Source organism: Rissa tridactyla, chromosome W, assembly GCF_028500815.1.
Source record: "Rissa tridactyla isolate bRisTri1 chromosome W, bRisTri1.patW.cur.20221130, whole genome shotgun sequence".
NCBI lineage: Eukaryota > Metazoa > Chordata > Aves > Charadriiformes > Laridae > Rissa > Rissa tridactyla.
The window spans coordinates 14,273,057-14,292,463 of NC_071496.1; the positions used below are offsets into that span (position 1 = coordinate 14,273,057).

Consider the following 19,407-nt stretch of genomic DNA (forward strand, 5'->3'; position numbering starts at 1 on the left):
GAGGAGGAGGAGGAGAAGACAGTGGCAGGGAGGTCCAACTTAGAAAGAAAAAAGTGGGGAACAACATGTCCAAATGAACAAACAGATGAGGAGTGGGAGGGGAAGCAGAGACAGAAGGGAAGGAATTGAGCACAATTACATGATCATAAACAATATTTTTGCCACTGAAGAAGTCACCACCACCCTGATGAGACACAGCAGCCAGACAGCCATACTATTATTGCACAGCAGTCACCAAGTAAAAGGTCTGAGCTGAAGGCATGTGCACAACCCAGTGATGACTCTATACATAATGCACTGACTTGTTAGCTCATGACCATGTAGCCAGCCCTCAGAAGGAAGAAAATACCAGGTAATAAAAGACTCTTCAATCTAAGGGAGCAAACATTGCAAGAAACAAAGATCAGAATCTGAAATTAGACAAATGTTTGATGCTATTCCATGACGCACAGAAATGGAAAGCTAAGCCTAGCCAAGAAGTGTTAGCTGCCACAAAAGCTAGTAAGTGTTCTTTATTTCTTTATTCATTTATTTAGGAAAAGTGAACTCTAGAGTTACCCCAAAATACTGGCTGTAGGTAGAAATTAATCTTTCTAGACAGTTATGCAACAGACACATAAATGTAACATAAACCTTCAGATGGGATGTCTGTGCTATAATTGCAAATGAATTGGGTTTGGATATATGGTTTACAAGATGTTGGACTGTCATTAAGACCTGCTGCTTTTCCCACACCCTTCCAAAAGAACCCAGACTAAAAAACCATAGTTATGCTTCCAGAAAGTGCATTTATTCAGAAATTCTGAAGACCTCTAGATCCTTCAACTGCAACTGAAAATTTTTCAGGTGCCTCTTGCCAAATTTACTTAAAGCATGGCAGCACAGACCAATTGTAAATGGGAATCCATTTTTAGCAATCAAGTTAAAAGGTAAATGATACCTTACTTCCCAAGCATGTGACTGTTAAGTCAAGGTGGTTAGTTTGACATGACAAAGAACAAAGCATGATTCCATAGGTCTGTCCTACCTGCAGGTTATCCATGCCATCCTAACTAGATTAAAGCATTTTCTGCATAATCCAAAAAGGAGGAAGAGGCCAGAGATTAACAAGTTTTGAAGGGACCATCTGTATCATCTGAACTTGTTTATATCATTACTTAAAATGTAACAAAGCAGTGGGTATGGGTTTGTGCTGAAGGTTATCAGTATCATGTAGTACACTTTTCAGCAAGGTCCCCATTATTACCTTCTTTTATCTGACTGAGAAATAAAAAGGGGAATGAGCTTTTCTGCTGGCAACGTGGTGTTCTATACATAATCCAAAGTCCAAGAGACATTTGTATAAGAGTGGACTAAGCTGCAGTGAACCAGAGTTGTGTTCAGTGAAGTCTTAAAAAAATTTTGCAAGTGAGTATGTGCACAGACATGTGCATTTTGGGACCAGATAGTCCCGGTGGTTAATTACAGTTTCAGCTGATCATGGAAAATTCATTGTAGTCAAAGATGGCGGACCTGAGTAGCAAGAAAAAAACCAAAACATTTTCACTCTTAATGTTTCCATTTCTTGTACATACTAAAGTGCATTTACAAACAGAACAAGAGCTTAAATTTCTTCAGGCAGCAGCCAAGTCCATAGCTATTGGGATGGGCCAGTGTATTTCACAAAATTACTCAACAGCATTATTCTCCTTGTCTTCCATGTCCCTTTCTCAAGTTCTTTCACTGTAAAACAAAAAATAAAAATTGTACATTTGTGATATTTTAGTCCTGTTTCATCATCTACGATAGCAATTATTTATAGAGTATTGTCACTTTCATCTGGCAGACATGGAACTGATACTCTGGGCAACTACTGAGAAAGACTGTACCCCTTTTTGTCACTCTGTTGCCACTGTACAAGCAAACCATACAGCCCTGGCATTGCTAGGAATGTGTTGCTAGTACCTCTTAATAGTGTTTATTATCATAACTGCTCATTGTATTGCCCATTATGTTAATGAATTAGAACAACGGACCTAAACGTTTGTTGTTGTATAAAGCTCATTAGTGTCTCAGAGGAACTCAATGCTGGGCTGAGTGGAGTGTCCTCCACTCAATGAGGAGCTGGGTTGCAGGAATATTACCAATTAAGTCCTATATGAACATGCAATTAGGTAGGATGACATACTTGATTTACATTGCTTTATGGCTAAACTGGATAAACAGCGTATCGCTGAAGACTAGCAACCTGCTCCCCTTTTGTTCATCCCCACCCTGCTGGAACCTATTCTAATGTTCCCAGTGGGAGCACAGCACACAAGAATGGCTGAGCAAGGTTATTGGTGCCATCCTGAAGCACGTTTAACTCTCTGATGAGCTAAAAGGATGGGGGAGGCACGTGTTCATGTTATGGCACTTGTTAGTTCAGTTGTTCACCCCTTTCTCACTGATTTTTGGTCTTCATGGGGCATCTTTCTTCAGTACCTCATGCAAGTGACGGTCAGTTTACAAAAGGCTTTACATTGCATCATGCTTCTTCAAATAGAGAATTGGATTTAATTTAGATTTCTCCATCAGTCTTTTTCTTCTCTGAGAACACATGCAATTATTTCACTCTATTATGCTGCACATAATACAGCATTGTACATCAGCATGCACCATTGGTTGTGATTCTTGAGTAACATCACTCTTCTTTAACTTTTTTTTCCTAAATATACGTTTACATCATTACATACATTTATCACAACTGAAGGGAGATGTAATTGAAAGCCACTTTCAGAACTTGTCACCTCAAGCTTCTCAGCCATAAATTGTTACCTCCCAACTGAGACTTGGTAACTGATCATATGAGCACTCCTAATTGTTTCAGAGCAAGGTGAAACTTCAATAATGAATTAAACTACGGAATCAGCAACCATTAAATAGCAACATGTTGGATTTTTTTTTCTTTTTTTTCAGTGTAAGGCATTTTATTTCCAAAATTAGAGGTTACATGTACAGGTAAAATCCCAACGGGAGCCAGGAGACTGACACTGAAAGACACACGCAGCTGTTTAGCAGCAACTTGCTTCTGTGTTAGGCACCTGTCTCTCACAAATGTGTCTTTCAAAAAGCCACGCCTCTCCACTCTTCTGGCTTACTCCATGCTATCTTTGGCACCTGCACAATCAGTTGTTGACCTCTGTTTTCAGTGACGCTGGTTTGGCACGGAAATAAAGCAGGAGAGATGGTGAGGTACAACTGAAAGACAATTTAAGATATTGTCTCTTATTGCCTGAAATGCTGCACATGGGAAGCCTAAATAGTGGAGCTATACAGAGGGCTTGAGTTTGCATCACTTTTTTCTAGATGACCTAAGCAAATAAAGTGTTGCTACATACTAGGACATTTGTTGTGTGGATATCCAGTGCCTCAGAAATCTAGTTTTCTCTTGGCATTGTATTAACCAGAACAATATAAACATGCTATGAGGCAGCTTTGGGTATGAGAGTAGGTGACGACACACTTTTTGCCCCTAACTGTTCCTGTGTACACAGTAGTAATGCACCATGGGTCACAACAACCCCATGCAGCGTTACAAGCTTGGGGAGGAGTGGCTGGAGAGCTGCCTGGCAGAAAAGGACCTGGGGGTGTTGGTCGACTGCTGGCTGAATATGAGCCAGCAGTGTGCCCAGGTGGCCAAGAAGGCCAACAGCATCCTGGCCAGTATCAGGAACAATGTGGTGAGTAGGACTAGGGAAGTGATCGTCCCCCTGTACTTGGCACTGGTGAGGCCCCACCTTGAGTACTGTGTCCAGTTTTGGGCCCCTCACTACAAGAAAGACATTGAGGTGCTGGAGTAGGTCCAGAGAAGGGCAATGAAGCTGGTGAGGGGTCTGGAGAATAAGTCTTATGAGGAGCAGCTGAGGGAGCTGGTATTGTTTAGCCTGGAGAAAAGGAGGCTGAGGGGAGACCTTATTGCCCTCTACAACTACCTGAAAGGAGGCTGTAGAGAGGTGGGGGGGGTCAGTCTCCCAAGTAACAGGTGATAGGAAAAGAGGAAACAGCCTCAAGCTGCACCAGGGGAGGTTTAGACTGGATATTAGGAAAAATTTTTACACTGAAAGGATTATTAAGCATTGGAACAGGCTGCCCAGGGAAGTGGTTGAGGCACCATTCCTGGAGGTATTTAAAAGATGGGTAGACATAGTGCTTAGCGATACTGTTTATTGATGTTTTTTGTCAGAGTTATGTTGATGGTTGGACTCGATGATCTGAAAGGTCCCTTCCAACCTAGGCAATTCTATGATTCTATGATTTTAGGATTTGCTGTTTCAGCTGTGTGGCAGGCTTTTCCATCCTATCTTTTTGTTAGAATTGGGATAGAGGAGTCAAAGTCCTGTCCTGTTCTAAAGCGTTGATGAATATTACAGCTCTCTCATAGTCTTTCCCCCTATTCAGCATGGAGAAATGTGCAGTTTCCCCCATTACATTGTTTTAAAGTGCAAAGTTTTGCCATTTCTGCTGAAAAAGTACTTAAAATAACAACAACAAACTTGGATTCATAAATGGAAAAAAGAGTCTGCTTTAGAAACAAAGGTAGCAACCAGCTTGGAAATGGAGTGAATACTTAAAAAGAAACCTGAGAGGCACAATATGTCAGTTTTGAATGGAAAGGAGAATTGAGTGTTAAGGGGAGATCAGAAGCGTGTTTCTTTTTTGGAAAAACAAACAAACCACCTTAAAGGTAGAAGAGAGAGGTGGACCTGCAGTTGGAGTAAAGGGGAAAGAGTTGAAAAGAAGCAGAGTGACAGGTAGCCCTGATGTGATGGTGTGTTCAGAGTCTGTTCCAGGATCTTTCATGGTGCTAGCCTGGAGGCAGGGAAGGAGGGCCTGACAGGAGGCAGCTGTACAGACTTCACCTGCATTTGACACCAAGAGTATTGCTGGGGGGATTTCTAATGAAGATTTTGTTACTGTCCCACCTTATGCTTTCCCAAATATCCTACCTGAGCATGTCTGTGTTGATGAATGGTTTGGGATCATCAGTTTTGGAGGCTGGTGTTCTCACCAGGCTGGATTTCTCCAGCCAGCCTCATTCAGGATGTCTCAGCCCCATCCTGAAGGACCTATCTTTAACGTTATGATTATCTAGTTGTCTTCTTTCCCACGGTCCTCATGGAGCTGTAACAAGAGTGCAAAGTGATGTGAATTGTTAGGAGTAGAGGTGACTTCAAGAGCTCTCCATTAGAAACTCCTTGCCTACTTTACTCCAGATAGGTCACCTCAACATTCCTCTAGGCTCTGTTGGTCACTTTAAGCTGGATTCAAACAAGTAATGCATGACTGTAAGCTTCCTAACAAGTGTGAAATATTCCAAGATCCCCTGCACTTTCCTCCATTTTACAAAGAAGTTTTCTAATGCAAGAAGACAGAAATGGAGACACTTTTCTTTGATACTTCATGCAAAGGAAGTGACGAAAGGTGAGAGGGAGGGATATTAGTGGGAATGAAGAAGGACCTCTTTTTTTTATTATTTTATTTTCCATCTCCACTGAGGCTTTGCTGGAAGGATTGTTCCAATCTGACTCTGTAGATGCTAGATCAACTGTCCTATTCCATCTGCCTGCACTGTTTTCCCTTGATTGAATGGATCAAAGGTGAGAAACCTCTGATGTGGGCTGATAAAAGTGGAGCTGCCACTCCACAGCAATGGGATAAAGCTGGCAGGTCTGACTTTTCAAACTCGTCTGAGAACATCGTTCCACTTTGTCTCATTTTTAACCTTCAGTTTCAAAGATGGGGAAAAGGTAAAAAGGAAGGGGTAAAGATGCTTAAGGGCTAATTCTGCAACAGTGATCTTCACAAGCATAAACTGGTCATTTACTGTTAGGCAAGTTTAAAAATCAAAATTTGTCTTCTACACTGTTGCATGCAGATAAAGAAAGAGGAAATCATAAAAAAAATAAAAATCATTGTCCCCCACCCCTGGTGATTCTGAAAGACACCACACCGTGGCTCTGTAAAGGGAGGGGTATTTGGCTGTTACAGCTCATCTTGGTTTGGTATCAGCATATCTGTTGTGCATCTTTGATTTCAGACATCATTCATGGGAGCTTGCTGTGAAACATTTTGAACCTGGCTTTTGTCAGCTGTAATTGTCATCTTTCTTTGAGGTTGTCAGTTGCTTGATGCTTTTGCAAACTTAAGGTCTTACTTTTTTGTCATGCTAAAGATCCTAAACCAAGAGCTGATCCACAAGGATGTCCCTGTTGAGAGAGCTGTCCTCAGTTTTCTAGCACAAGGGCTCTAAGGAAGGTATGAGTAAGACCAATTTGGACTGGATTCAAGCTATTTGCGAAGTCTGGTTAATTATCATGGGGGAGGAGGAGCAAGGTAATCATTGCCATGTGCTTCCTAGCAAATTTGATGTGAAAGAGGAGTGAATGAACAAGAGTGTCAAGAGAGTCCTGAATATTAAAACTGATGCTGCAGCCTTTGAACTCTAGGAGTTCCTATTTCCTGGAGATCAGGATCATTTGAGCTAAAGGTGTATCCCAGATGGACTTTTGGCTTAGACTCAACCTACCTAGCTTTAGATAATTATCTGAGAAACTTATAGTGGTTGTCTAAAAACCATAGTCTGTTAAAGGTGGTAAGGAGAAATTTCCAGAGGGAATACAAACACTTAATATTTTAATTGCTTATTTTTTTCTCCACTGACTACAGTGAGAACTTAGGATGGCTGAACTCCAAGCTTTAGTATCTTAGTTAAATACCTGAAGTTACATGGAAGAATCTGGACCACTGTGTCCAATTAAATCACTCCTGAACCTAGATGGATTTTACCCTGATTGTAATTCATAACCAAGACCATTTCCAAATCACAAATCTGTATGAAGTGCATGGAAAAGTACAGGGTGCTATTTCTGAGCTGAGCTGAACAGCAGGATCTTCTGTGATATCTACCAGTGAAGTGAGAATACCTTTTAGTCATGGGACAAATACACTGGTAGTGAAATAGAACAGCTTAAAAAGGAGAGGTTGTTTTCTTCAAAACCAAACTAACGGCAAACAAACTCACTGCCTTAATGCATACCGATTAAAAGGAAATCAGGATGGGTAATTAACTCCTCTCTCAAGTGTTTGTACAATTCATTTTCCCTTTGCTACATTTCCTGAGCACTCCTGGTGCTAAGCTCTAAAGATGTTGAATAATGACTTAGACCACTGAGTTGAAAGTTTATTTTCTTAAAAGATCTGTTCTCCCATTCAATCCATTTCACACACTTCCCTGCACCAAGCAGTACAATAAAATGAACTATAATCCTAAATCCACGGGTGTTTTGAGGTACCCTGTTCATAGTTTCTCAGACTAACGATAAGAGTCAGCCTGCAGTTCCAGGGGAGATGTTAAATTTATGTTGTTAAATTTTCAGTCTTACCTCTATGGCTTCTCTAAATCCTCCATTCTCTATATAATACAGCCTGCTAATCTGTTTTCTGTTTATTTTTCAAACTCGGGCCTTCTGCCTCCTACACCATTCAGCATCCTGCCCACCTTCCCTCCCCCTATGACTTTCCCAAAGCAAACAGCACATTCAGATAGAACCAGATTGACAGGTGTGTGACAGATGGATGGACAGAAAACTGGATCGGTCTGAACTCCTTGGCACTTGAAAAATTGACAACACAACCAAAGCAGCATAAGAGGGAGAGATAGATTGGCAAATGGAATAAATGGTACCCGGAAAGTTTGTGATTAATCTTTGCCCTGTCAAGTAATGGCCTGATAATACAGGAATTTAATGGGAACGACTTCTGCTAGTTCAGAGGCATCCATTAGAGTGCAGTAAAGCAGGAGACAGTAATAGGCATTGTTCCTTTTCTTAGCCTTTGCAAATGAGAGGAAACTATTAAAATTGTACCATTTGCACCCCAGCTCCATTCTCCCAAATGACATTTCACAGCTTTCTGGTCTTCTGTTCATAAGGGACAACACTTACGAGTTTGCAGAACTAGAAATATGCAGTTTTGTTTGATCTGTTGCACGCTTCTCTCCAACATGAACTCTGAGCTACCTAATGAAGTTGGCACTGTGTCCTGGTTTGAGGTAAAACAGAACCAACTTTCTGTTCAGTCATTTTATTTCTTAGCTAGGCCTCTTCTAACTCTCTGAAATTAACAGCATGTTGTGTCAAAAACGGTTCGTTCTCAGAGTGATAAGACCAATGTTTACAGTTTGTGCCAAGGAATGGTATGCAGAGAGGATCTTGCTTATACTTATTGCTATAACAACCAAGGTCAGCTAATTTTGTTATTTGCCCCATTGGAGGGTCAGAAACGGAGAAGCGCAGAGGGGTCCCACCTGCAGGGAGGAGCGGACAGGACAGGTGACCCAAAACTGACTAACAGGGGTATTCCATCCCATCTGCCCCATGCTCAGTATAAAAGCTGAGGGATCAAAGGGTCAGCCCTCTTCCTTCAATGGCTGATGTCCGAGGAGGACCCTGCCTGTTCATCTGCCTTTGATCCCGATCCGTGGGTTCCTGACTCCATCTGTGGAATCCAGTTCCCACCCATCGCTGAGTCCAGCCTGGGACTTCCCCAGTGCCTGCCGGTGACGTCATCCTGGGAGCTTAATACAGTTTTGTATATACTGTATCTATTTCATTATTTCCCTTTTTATTTTATTATTAATATTTCATTGAAGTAGTTTAGTTTCTTCTAAACTTGTAAATCTCTTTCTCTCTCCTCCTCCTCTCCGTGTACGAGAGGCTGGGGGGGAAGCATCTGTCGCTGGCCATTGGCCAAAACCACGACACACTGGAAGAGAGATTGTGTTAACTAAAAGGCGTATACTTTTCAGAAAGCAAAGTGCTCTCACTCCTGCCTAGAAAAAAGTAGGTTTTCTTATCTTTGCGTGTCATTTAGCTCTGCCTCAGTTTCCCTACATATGGTAAGGCTGTTCTCCAGCAATAGGGCACAGTAGAGGATTCTGCTAAGCAAGCCCAGAAGAAACATTTTGGGGAAGAACAAATGCTGGTGTTATCTCAGGTCTAAATTGTGGCTTGCATGCTACGGGTGTTGGTTTGTAGCATGCTAGCTTAAGAGTAGGCCTGATTTGGGTGAGATCATAGGTCCATCTATCCTAGTATTCTGTTTTTAAAAACAGTTAGTTGTAGGTGACTAGGGACACAATATAAGAATAGGCAACAATTTTTCCCCTGAAATTAATGTTGTAAGGACTTCCTGCTCTGAAGTCATTGTGCTCAGTAGATACTGATAGACCGGTGAATTTGTTTGGTCTGTCTTTCTGAAGTTTGTTTCTGTTGTTGGTTGCCTCAGCATCTCCTGCAACAAGTGATTTAACTCTGTACCACTAGAGGGAAGAAAAAGAAAAAAAAAGCCCTTACTTTCAACATGCTTGTCTGCTTACTTCATTAGCTTCAAGTATTCAGAGCAGGTGGTGGCACTTATGTCTTCAGCCCTCCAATTACAGCCAGGGGCTCATTGCACAACATGTCAAGAGAGGAGGAAAAGGAGCTGTTGGGCAAAAGAGCCCAAGGCAAGAGCAGGCAGATATGTTGGGGTGGTGTTTATTCTCCAAGCAGCCTGATACAGACTGAGATACCCCAGAGCCTAATTGACATGAATAACTGAGTCACCTTCAGGTAGGCAAGGAGGGGACTGACTGGGGAGTGGAGAGGGGAGCCCAAATGCTCAGTCACATTGGTGCAGCTGCAGCATTGGGGGAAGGAGGATGCAGGGGGGTGGAAGCAGCTCATTATGACTGATAAATAGAGGGCTCCTGTTGTCAGTAATGTCATTGTATTCACCTTTTTTTACAGTCCTCTCTTTCCAGCTGTGTAATTAATTAATGGATTGGAAGTGCTTAGTTTCCAGTGATCTACAGGTTGACCTTACACCTTCCCCTGCCTGTCTGGAATTGTTGTCAGGGGGTCCAGCTTTCACCAAGGGTATCTCCCTCTCTAACCATCTCTGAATCAGAGCCCATGATAGCAATAGTGGATCCTGTACTTTCCTCCATGTGCTTTTTTTTATAATGCTAAGTAAAAGCAAGTGCCATCCTTTTTTTTTTTTTTGCTAGCATTTTTACACTGACTTTGCACTAGGATAAACGTTGGTACAAGGTGTAGGTTCCCCATAAACATGGGCCCAGTATGGACCAAAGGATAGAATTAAGATCATAGCCATTTTATCTCCTGGGAGGGGGGAAGATCATATCATCGGATTTCAGACTGCTCAAAATTGTGCATGTAATCCAAAATAGCTGTTCTGGTTCTTCCGCAGACGATGAGAAAGGTGCATCCACTCTCACACCCACTGCAGGTAACTGTCTCAGAATGGAATAAATCTCCAGGAGAGATGTCTTCTCTCATTTAAGGTAGGAGAAGTGTGAACAAATAGTTTAAAGTAGATATTTCATGTTCAAGGTAGCTAAAATTAGATAAAATGTGTTTCACAGAATCATAGAATTTCATTCTTATTGACTCTGCTTTGCACTTATAAATGAGATGAGAAGCTCTATTTCTCTACCTCTCATTTACATCTTTATGTATATATGTAAAATAAAGGCAGATAATGTTGGACCTGTTTACCAGAAAATTACAATTGGTTATGGGGACTGAAGAACCTGTACCAACAAGGACTTTATGGCTTGTGCCCATAACAGAACTCTTTCTTTATGCAGTGTGTGAATAAAATATTATTAGCATTACAATCAACAATATGAGTGAAAGTCTGGATAAGTACACTCGGTGACCTGGCTGGTAAATCTGCCTGACAATTTTGCAAAACAAACTTAAACTATTGATCAAGTTGGTTGGAAATGATCCTTTCACCTCAGGGTCACTGGACTCCGTTTGACTTAGGGCAGTCATGAGCAAAAGTGGCTGGTATCAAATGGTAAGAGCAAGTTGAAGGTCTCAACCTAGTCTCTAGAAATAGAAGTCCAAGGTATGGAGATCTCAATCAATTTAAGTTATACTAGGGGTAGGTGACTAGTTTCACATCACAAAACCACTCTTCTCTTGGTTTTAGGGCTGAATATATAAGAATACAATTATTTAATCTCTCAGCGTGACATAAGATCCAAAGGGAATATTCTGAAAGACCGTTTGAGAACCTGCCAGTCTCTTGTTTCAATGTTTCAGATTCCCTGTAAAAACAAATGTTTTTTTAACTTAACATTCCCCAACCCTGCCAGTCTAAAGCATTTAGCTGCCTTAATAAAGTATAGTACCTAATTCAAGACTCTATTCCCCAGCCTTGCCTTCCCCAAGAGAAAATACACCATACATAGGAACAGGATTTATCTAAGCAAGTTGCAAGAATGTGCCCATAATTACGGGGTCAGCCACTTTATTGCTCTAGCGTTCAGCTCTCATGATTACGTACAGGTTTTGTTTCTTATTTAGTTAGCTAAGCAAAAGCCTCACTTTTGTAAGAAGAGCTTTACTGACTCAGACCAAAAATCCATCTTGTCCAGCAGCCTCTTCTCCAAAAGTGGCTGTAAATGGATGTTCAAATAAAGGTATAAGGTGAAGGCAAAACCATTTTGCTAGGTCCTGACAGCACTCTTTCAGCAAATTCAGGCTCAGATGTTTTCTGAGGTGAGCTCTTTTGCAGTTAGGAGCACTGGTTAGACTTTTCTCTCTTGAATTCTCCAGTAGCTTTTGGACTTACGCAGATCTTTTGTATCTGTATCTAGAAGCAAGGTATTTCATAAGTTAAGTAAAATACTGTGTGAAGAATCAACTCCCTTTCTGTACTTTGAACCTACTACATGCTAATTTCACGTGATAGTCCCCGATTCATATGCTGGAAGGACATCATCAAGTCATGCACTGATCATCTGTTCTGTATCATTCAGTTTCTTCATACTACTGAGAGTTTTATAGACTTCTATTACCTCCTGCCTCAGCTATGTCTCTTCCAGGCTGAAGAGGGGATCGTTCTGCTATAACCAGATTTTAAAGAGAAAGCTAATTTTTTATAAGAAGTCTCCTCTCCTCTTTTTTTCCTTAGAGAGATAGCCTGCATTCCTTCCTCCCTTCCCCCATGCCCCACCACTTGCACCTGTGACCTATGCAAATTAGCACAACCTGACTGGCTACAGATTGCTACTTAGAATTTGCATATTAATAAATGGTTTTGTGACAGCATTTAGCAGATCAAGAAGGGCAGAGATTAAAAAAAGTCATCAAGATTTTTAAGCTTTTCCCTTCTCCTCCTTTTTTCTTTCTCCTCACACTCTCAGCCTCTGTATATATCTATATCTCCTTACATCATATCTTTTTTTCCGAGCTGCATTGGAAAAAGATAGATAGTGAAAACCTCCAATGCATTTGGGCTTAGTGGAGCCAGTGAAAAAGGTTATTTCCAAGAGTGCTGAATAATGCATCCCTCTGAATGCCTTAGTTCTCTCTTTCTGTCCTCCTTTCTGTCTTTCTCTCTCTCTTCCTTTAAATGCTTTGAGGATGAAATGCTGAATGCCCTCCCAGAGTTCTTCCACCACCGCAGGAAAGTTGCAATCAAAATCTGACCAAGCAATGGGCTTTCAAAATGTCTCATGCAAGTAGTCTGGTAGTCAGAAAGAGAGGGAGGAGAAAAGGAGCAGATACATAAACAGAGCAACTTATACATAACCGGTGCATTAAAGATATATTCTCCATATCAGTTAGTTAATTACTTGTCACATCAGTCTTGGAGAAACTGGCTGATATCCAGACTATTTTATTTCAGAAATCTCTGTGTCAAGAATGTATTTTCAAAGAGGCTCTCACCCCTATTAGATTTGTATTCCTGGCTTACTTTTGTTTATCTATGTTTGAAAAAAACAACTGCAAAACAAGAAGCAACTTGAAATTATCTCATTGTCAACTCTTTCCTTTGTTCTCCTCAATTTCCTTTATGTATTCCCAGTTAGAGCTTGAATTTTGTGTTGGATGGTCAAAGCAGAATTACAGTTTGGAGTGGGGAGAAACCCGCTTTCAATCTGAGTTGAATCAAAATGTACAATTTTTGTGTGAAACAAAGAAACAAAACCTGTAATAGCTTTCAGGGGAAGCCTGAAATCCTTTGTTCTTACCTTGTTTCATATGGGGCAGATGACGGAAAGTTATGTAATTATTGGGTTTTTTCCCTAAATGCCCCCATTTTTGTCCCCCATTTAAAAGATTCTTTTTTTAAATAAAGGCATTTTGAAAGTAAAAGCCCAATTTCCAAGCACAAATATTTTGTTTTGGTTTCGTTTTTCCTTTGGCATTTTCACCATGAAACGCTTTGCTTCTGACTGCGTTGAAATGCAGTGTTTTGACATTTTCCTATATGGATGTCGGGCTAAGTGTCTTACCTGAAACCACAGAGGGAATTAAAACCACATCTCTTGAGACTTCGGTTAGCCCTTAACCACTGGACCATCTTTCCTCCTAGCAACCTTTAGGAGTTTTTGAGCAAAAGCGAACCCATGGATGACAACATGGAGAGGGACAGGTCCTTTTATCAGAGGTCCGTGAGCAGAGAAGACCCCAAGTGAGTTGCAGAGTGGAAGGCAGCTACCCCCCATGCTGGAGTTGGTAATGTCTGTCTTTTTGCTATGCCTCCACTGAAAAAACAAAGATTTAAGAGAAGCACAACAGTGGCACACACACCCTTGGGCCACACATCAGTGAGTTTGCTGGCGAGAGCAAAGCCGCCATGTCTATGCAGTTTTTGTGTCAGGATTATCTGACTCCCAGTCAAGGCGCAAACAAACCTGAGGTCTTCTGTCAATATCAGAGTATGAGCTTCTGAAAGTTTGGGACCTCTTCCAGAAAAAAAAGGGAGGAAAGGAAGCTGGGTTTCTATACCTACAGTTAGAAAGTTGCTAGGACAGTCATAGTGAAATGAGGACAATGTGTGAGTATCTCCTGATGTATATTTTCTAGTGTTTTATTTGTCTTGGTGTTTAACATGTCAAGTAGCCTTCATTGCTTCCCTCAGGAACCTACTGCATCATCTCATTGTCATGAGTCTTCCCCCAGGTATTCAGCCTGCATTTTTCCCTTTTTTAATGCCACCCCATTACTCCTTGCAGTAATCCATCATTGGTGTAAATTTCTTCACAACATCCTGGTTCTAGGTCTCTTTCTGAGTGACATTTGTGTGGCTGGGCTCCACCATCCCAGTGCTCCTCTCCTCCAGCCCAAAATCCCTCTCCACCTATCTGAGAGATAGCTACATGTTGTTTCCACGTCCCCAGCTCCTGAGAAATGAGGAAATTGGACACCACATGTCCATACTAAACCTGTGACAGAACTGCAGGTTCAGATGTCCTAATGTCAGTCCTGATTTCACTGATCCTGAAGTCCATTTATTTGACCCAAACAGAATTCCCTTATCAACCTTGCCACCTTATCCCTTCCTTATTCCCTGTTTCTTGCTTCGCCCCGGTTTCCACCTACCTTTCTACTTTCCTCTTTCCAGAGTATCCTGGAGTGTTTTGTTCCAGCTGCCTCTCATCAGCCCATCTTCTACAGCAACCCACAAAAAACATTTACCATAAAATCTTCAGAGCAAAATCTTCGCTCCTGACACACATTTCTCCCTCGGGTGTGTGAGGTAGAAGAGAGAGGGCACAAAACATTTTTGACAGACATCAGTTACATCACTTTATTTATGCTTGGAAGGCACTTAAGTGCTGGTGACAAAAATAACTTATCTTTGTGCAGCAGAAGGAATGGAGCCAAATTTCCAGTGTTATCCAATCTCCCTCCTTTCTCTCATCACATCCTTTTTGTGGATTCTCCAGTGTCTAATATAAAGAGGTGAACATACTTCAGCAAAAGAGGTTTACAAAGCTTTCCTTCACTCAGCTGTCTAGTCTCATAAACATCTATGGAAAGTAATGTCTTTTTTTTGTCTTGAAGAATTTTCTTTCTATCACTCTGTCAAATTTGGTTAAAATTGCCCAGTTGCTATAAGAGAAAGAATGGGACAAGGAGATAGGTAATAAACATAACATGGCTCTGTAAGTCCTGTTTCCTTAGGAAAACTGGGTAAAACAGGATGTTCAGGATTCAACCTGGTCCTGTGGTGGGCTTGTTCAGGGCAGATGTCAGAGGTTTCCCTTGGAAGTGATTGTGGTGGTTGTGTGTCCTGGACAGGTTCATTCTGTCTGGGTGTGTTGAGGGCAACAGCACAAAGCATTGTAGCCTTTCTCTTCAGGTCCATTTTTAAAGTCATAGCATTCTGTTGTCCTGCCTAGAGTAAGGTCTTGCTGAGGAACAGCACTGCACTCATTTTATTCCTTTGCTATGATAAGATGCACAAATATAGCAGGAGGGACACTAGTCAGGGCCATCGATAAAAGGAACAGTTGTATAATCTTTCCATTACCACTTTTCCAAATGCACTTTCACCTCTTTTTGTCTCCTTCCATCCCCATTCTGTCAGCCTCTCTTTCTCACCTCTCTCTGGTGTTTGTCAATAAATATTCAATTAATGTTTTCCTATGATAAAGATCTATGGGTGCCTGTCATGTCCCACTCTCAGGAAAGAGGGGGGCTAAGTGACTTCAGATTTGTAAATTCTCAATGGTGCGGACTAAGGTGAGATAAATCTCAAGGTCCATATAGAAACATTTATTAGCTTACCAAAATGGTTAGTATAGGTCTTAACAAGTCCATGATAATTGGTTAGGTATATAACAAATTATGGGAAATGGTGAGGTATGCATTGTGTTACTTAACAACAGGTATAGGACAAGTTATGGCAAGTGGTACTTAAGGTTGTACTTAAGGTCGTTACTTAACAACTCTAACTGTTACTTAACAATTCTAAGAGAAAAGAAAAACTGAGGGACAGAGAAAGGAAAAGACAGAGAAAAAGACAGAGTTAAAGAGATCACTGGTCCTGGTTCCAGCATCTTTTTCAGGGAATCTTCCCAAGCATAATCTTGTTCTTTCTTGGAAAAATCTTCCCAGGTATAGTCATCTTTCTTGGGAAGAATCTTCCCAGGCACTATCTTCTATTGTTTCGTCTTTGTTCCCTCCCCAGGGGCACTTATTTTCCCCTTTTTATGTTTGCTGAATTAGCATGGTCCACCCCCCTTGCCAAGGACAGCCTTGTCTCAGGTTTCTCCCTTCTCCCAGGTGACATGTAGCATGATTTGGGTGGAGAGATGAGTGCCATAGTCATACATGTTTAGCATGATCTCTATAATCTTCGTTAAGACACACCTTCAGGCGCCAGAAGTGTTAGCCTTATTGGTGCTTTGAAGGCCAGGCCTGCATTATTTATTTCCTTGTGAGTGTTTGAGGCATTCCATTGAAGGCTTGGAGGGCCTTCTGCCCCTCATCAGGGAATTTACAGTCCGTCTCTTACAGTGTCAGATAAGAACATCTTCACAGGATGAATGGTACTGCTGAGTCTTGCAGCTAATTCTGTGTGGATGCAGAAATCTGCTGGAAGTGACTTTACAAAACGGAGTGCTCAAGAATCCTTGTTTTATTTTTTAATGCAGATGAGAATTTAAAAGCCTGTGTTTTCAACAATTAATTTTATGTACTATTCTTTTAAGTTATTTATGTTCCCTGAATGATAAATGGACAGGTGGAGAGGGAAAGGAAACTAAAGGTAGTGGGAATCTGAAGAAAGAATCTTTTTTCCTCATTATTTATTTATTTATTTTAGACTGGAATATGAGCTGATAATTAGGAGAATACGGGCCCTAGATCAACTGGTTGTAGGAGATCAATTTATCACCTATCAAGGCTCAGGAGAAAAAGACAATAACAGAGGATGGAGATTTAGTCCTAATTTTGCTATGGGTTTATTTAATGCACTTAGCAAATCCCTTAACTTCCCCACTTGCAAATAGGAGGATGTAGCTACTTTTTGCAAAATACTGATGCATAGCACAAGTAAGCACAAATTTTGTAGCTGATGTAAAAGCAAAACTTTCTTGGATTCAGCTAAACTTTTCTCAACATATATCAATGTTGATCCTGGCCCAGGTGAAAGCTGCATTCATTAGAGACATTCATCCAAAGCCAGAAAAGTAACCTATTTTTTAGGGTTGGAGGCAGGAGAGAAGGGTTACATTTTATGCCTTCATGCAACTTCTTAAGCAGAAATATGAATGTGCTGAGGAGAACAGCCTTCCACAATAAAGCAATGCCTGTTTGAATCAGTGGGCGTTTGAAACCTCTGGAGGGAGAGCCTGACCCTCTCTGGTTTCCAGTCCATTTCCGAGGGTTTTAGAGAAACAACAGGATGGCATTTGGGGCCTTTGAGAAATTGATTCTAAAGATGTAAGGGGGTTATTTTAGAGCAAAAGGGAGGACGCCCCATTAAAATAGCACTGAAATGGAAAGGAAGCTGAGCAAATGGAGATGTGTTAGGCTGAGCATTGTTTGAAGTGAGACATTCTCCTTAAGATATTGTTTTTTTATACCGTACTTAACCTAAATCAGATCCTTAAAACCAAACAAAATCAACCCCTTGGAAAAAAAAATAAATATAACGGGTTATTTTAGGACTGAGAATAACAGCCAGGATTTTCCTTCCGCACATTCTGCTTCCCCAAAATAGTAGTGCTTGCTTGTAAGAGAGACATCTTGGCAGTAATGGATATTATTTTCTTTCAAGTTCATTTATAAGGTTAAAATCAGAAGATTTCTGAGTTTTGGATTTATTTTTTTTTCTACTTTCTAAATTTGTTTTAGCACAAAAGAGATGTGTTGGAAAGAAAATGATGGAGGTAAAAATGACATGTTGGAAGTTTAGGGATGGAGCCATTTGAAAAATTGCCAACTTTCAGAGACAAATTCATACCCATTTTAGAAATTCCGAGCACTTGCATAAGCATATTTTTATTCACAGTCATCCCATTGTGTTTTCATGGTCCTCCAAGGAAGTGGAGCGGGGGGTGGGAGAGGATGGTGGATCATAGACTTTCTCCCACTTTGAGAAAAATATAGTAATCAATTTGACCATTTTGATAGAGATTAGAGTTTATGAAACTCACAATTAGAAAAATCAGTTATCAATTGAGAACCATAATGTAAATATAAACTCTCTAGTCCTTTACAGGGTGTAGCCACAAGAGCTATTTCTACAGGGATATCTGGAGTAATCCCTTCCACTCCTTCAGAGGTGCAAGGCCTCAACCATGGCCTTCAGAGCTGACTGAAATTATGGCCTTTAATAAACCAGAACAGTTCTTTCAGGAAAAAAAGACAGGAGAGAGTAACAAAAAAAGGTAAATGTGATCCATCAGATTTAGAAAATAAATGTTTGCCTTTGTCATAGAGGCTGTTAGATTAGTTCAGCTTCCATAATCTATTTAATTATTGTCTTTAATGGGACAGCCATTAAGCGAACTAATTACTTTCTGTAAACATGATGAGAAGGATCTGCATTGTTTGCACCAGCCTGCCACCTTCTGAACCAAAATCATGTACCCATCTCAGTAACATTCTTTCTTGCAGAAGATATGCTGTTGTGAGGTGGAGGATGGGAATGATTCCACCACTACTATCTATTCCACTGCTGTACTCCATTATCAGTGGGAGATAACAGCTGGAAAGAAACCGGTGTCTTTGCCCCACTTTTCCCTCTTTTTGAGCCTACTGGCACCACTGTCAGTGCAATTTGTGAGTTCTGTGTTGAGGAACACTCCGAAAGTTGGGATCAAGCTGAAGCTGTAGGTTCATTTTTATAATGGCAAACCAGATGTGTTAAGGAAGTGCTGTTTCCCTGCTTGTCTCTGTGGATGAAGAGGGACCTATTCCACTGAACAGCCCAAAGAGCTCATGCTGTTTGGAGGTGCTGTCACTTTCTAGTGAAATAATAATTTGGCAGAGTAAAATATTACCAAAAGGGAGCTGTGAAATGTAACCAACTTCTGAATCAAGAGCCAAATCCATAAAGCTCCTTTGAAACACTTTTTGCTCAGAATTGCTTTTTCAATAAATATTTTAAACTTTAAGGAAGGGGAGACTCTAGATCTCAACAGAACCTGAACTGGGCCTAAATCCCAGTACACCACTCAAATGATTTATGACTTGTGGCATTTGGTTTTTCACTCTCTCCGAGTGTTCTTTCTCCTTGTTTGTGTCCTTTTCTTTTCCTGCAGATTTTTTTTTCCTTCTTATACTTAGAATAATAAGGGATGAGAAAATGTTCAACTCCTAGAAAGGGTTCTGACCTGGCGGTTGTTAGGTGATTAGATGTTTTGATGATGGGAAGTCATATAAATCGTAGCGAAAGCAGTATCCAAAATACAGCACAAGCAGGTGTGAAAATATGTGGGTGATGAGGCTGTAATTTTACTCTCTTCATCTTTCCACATGAGGCCGTGAGTTTACAGCTTGTGTGGATGCTATCTAGATGTCTGTTGTATGAGGATGACAGGTGCCAGAAAAACATAAGACTATCTTC

The 19,407-nt window shown here is 40.9% G+C and overlaps 1 protein-coding gene across 34 annotated transcripts in view; it reads left to right on the top strand.

Moving 5' to 3' along the window:
- Positions 1-19,407, top strand: part of LOC128902031 (CUGBP Elav-like family member 4) — a 684,112-nt gene that overhangs the window by 195,462 nt on the left and 469,243 nt on the right. The gene's annotated exons all lie outside the window — the stretch shown is intronic.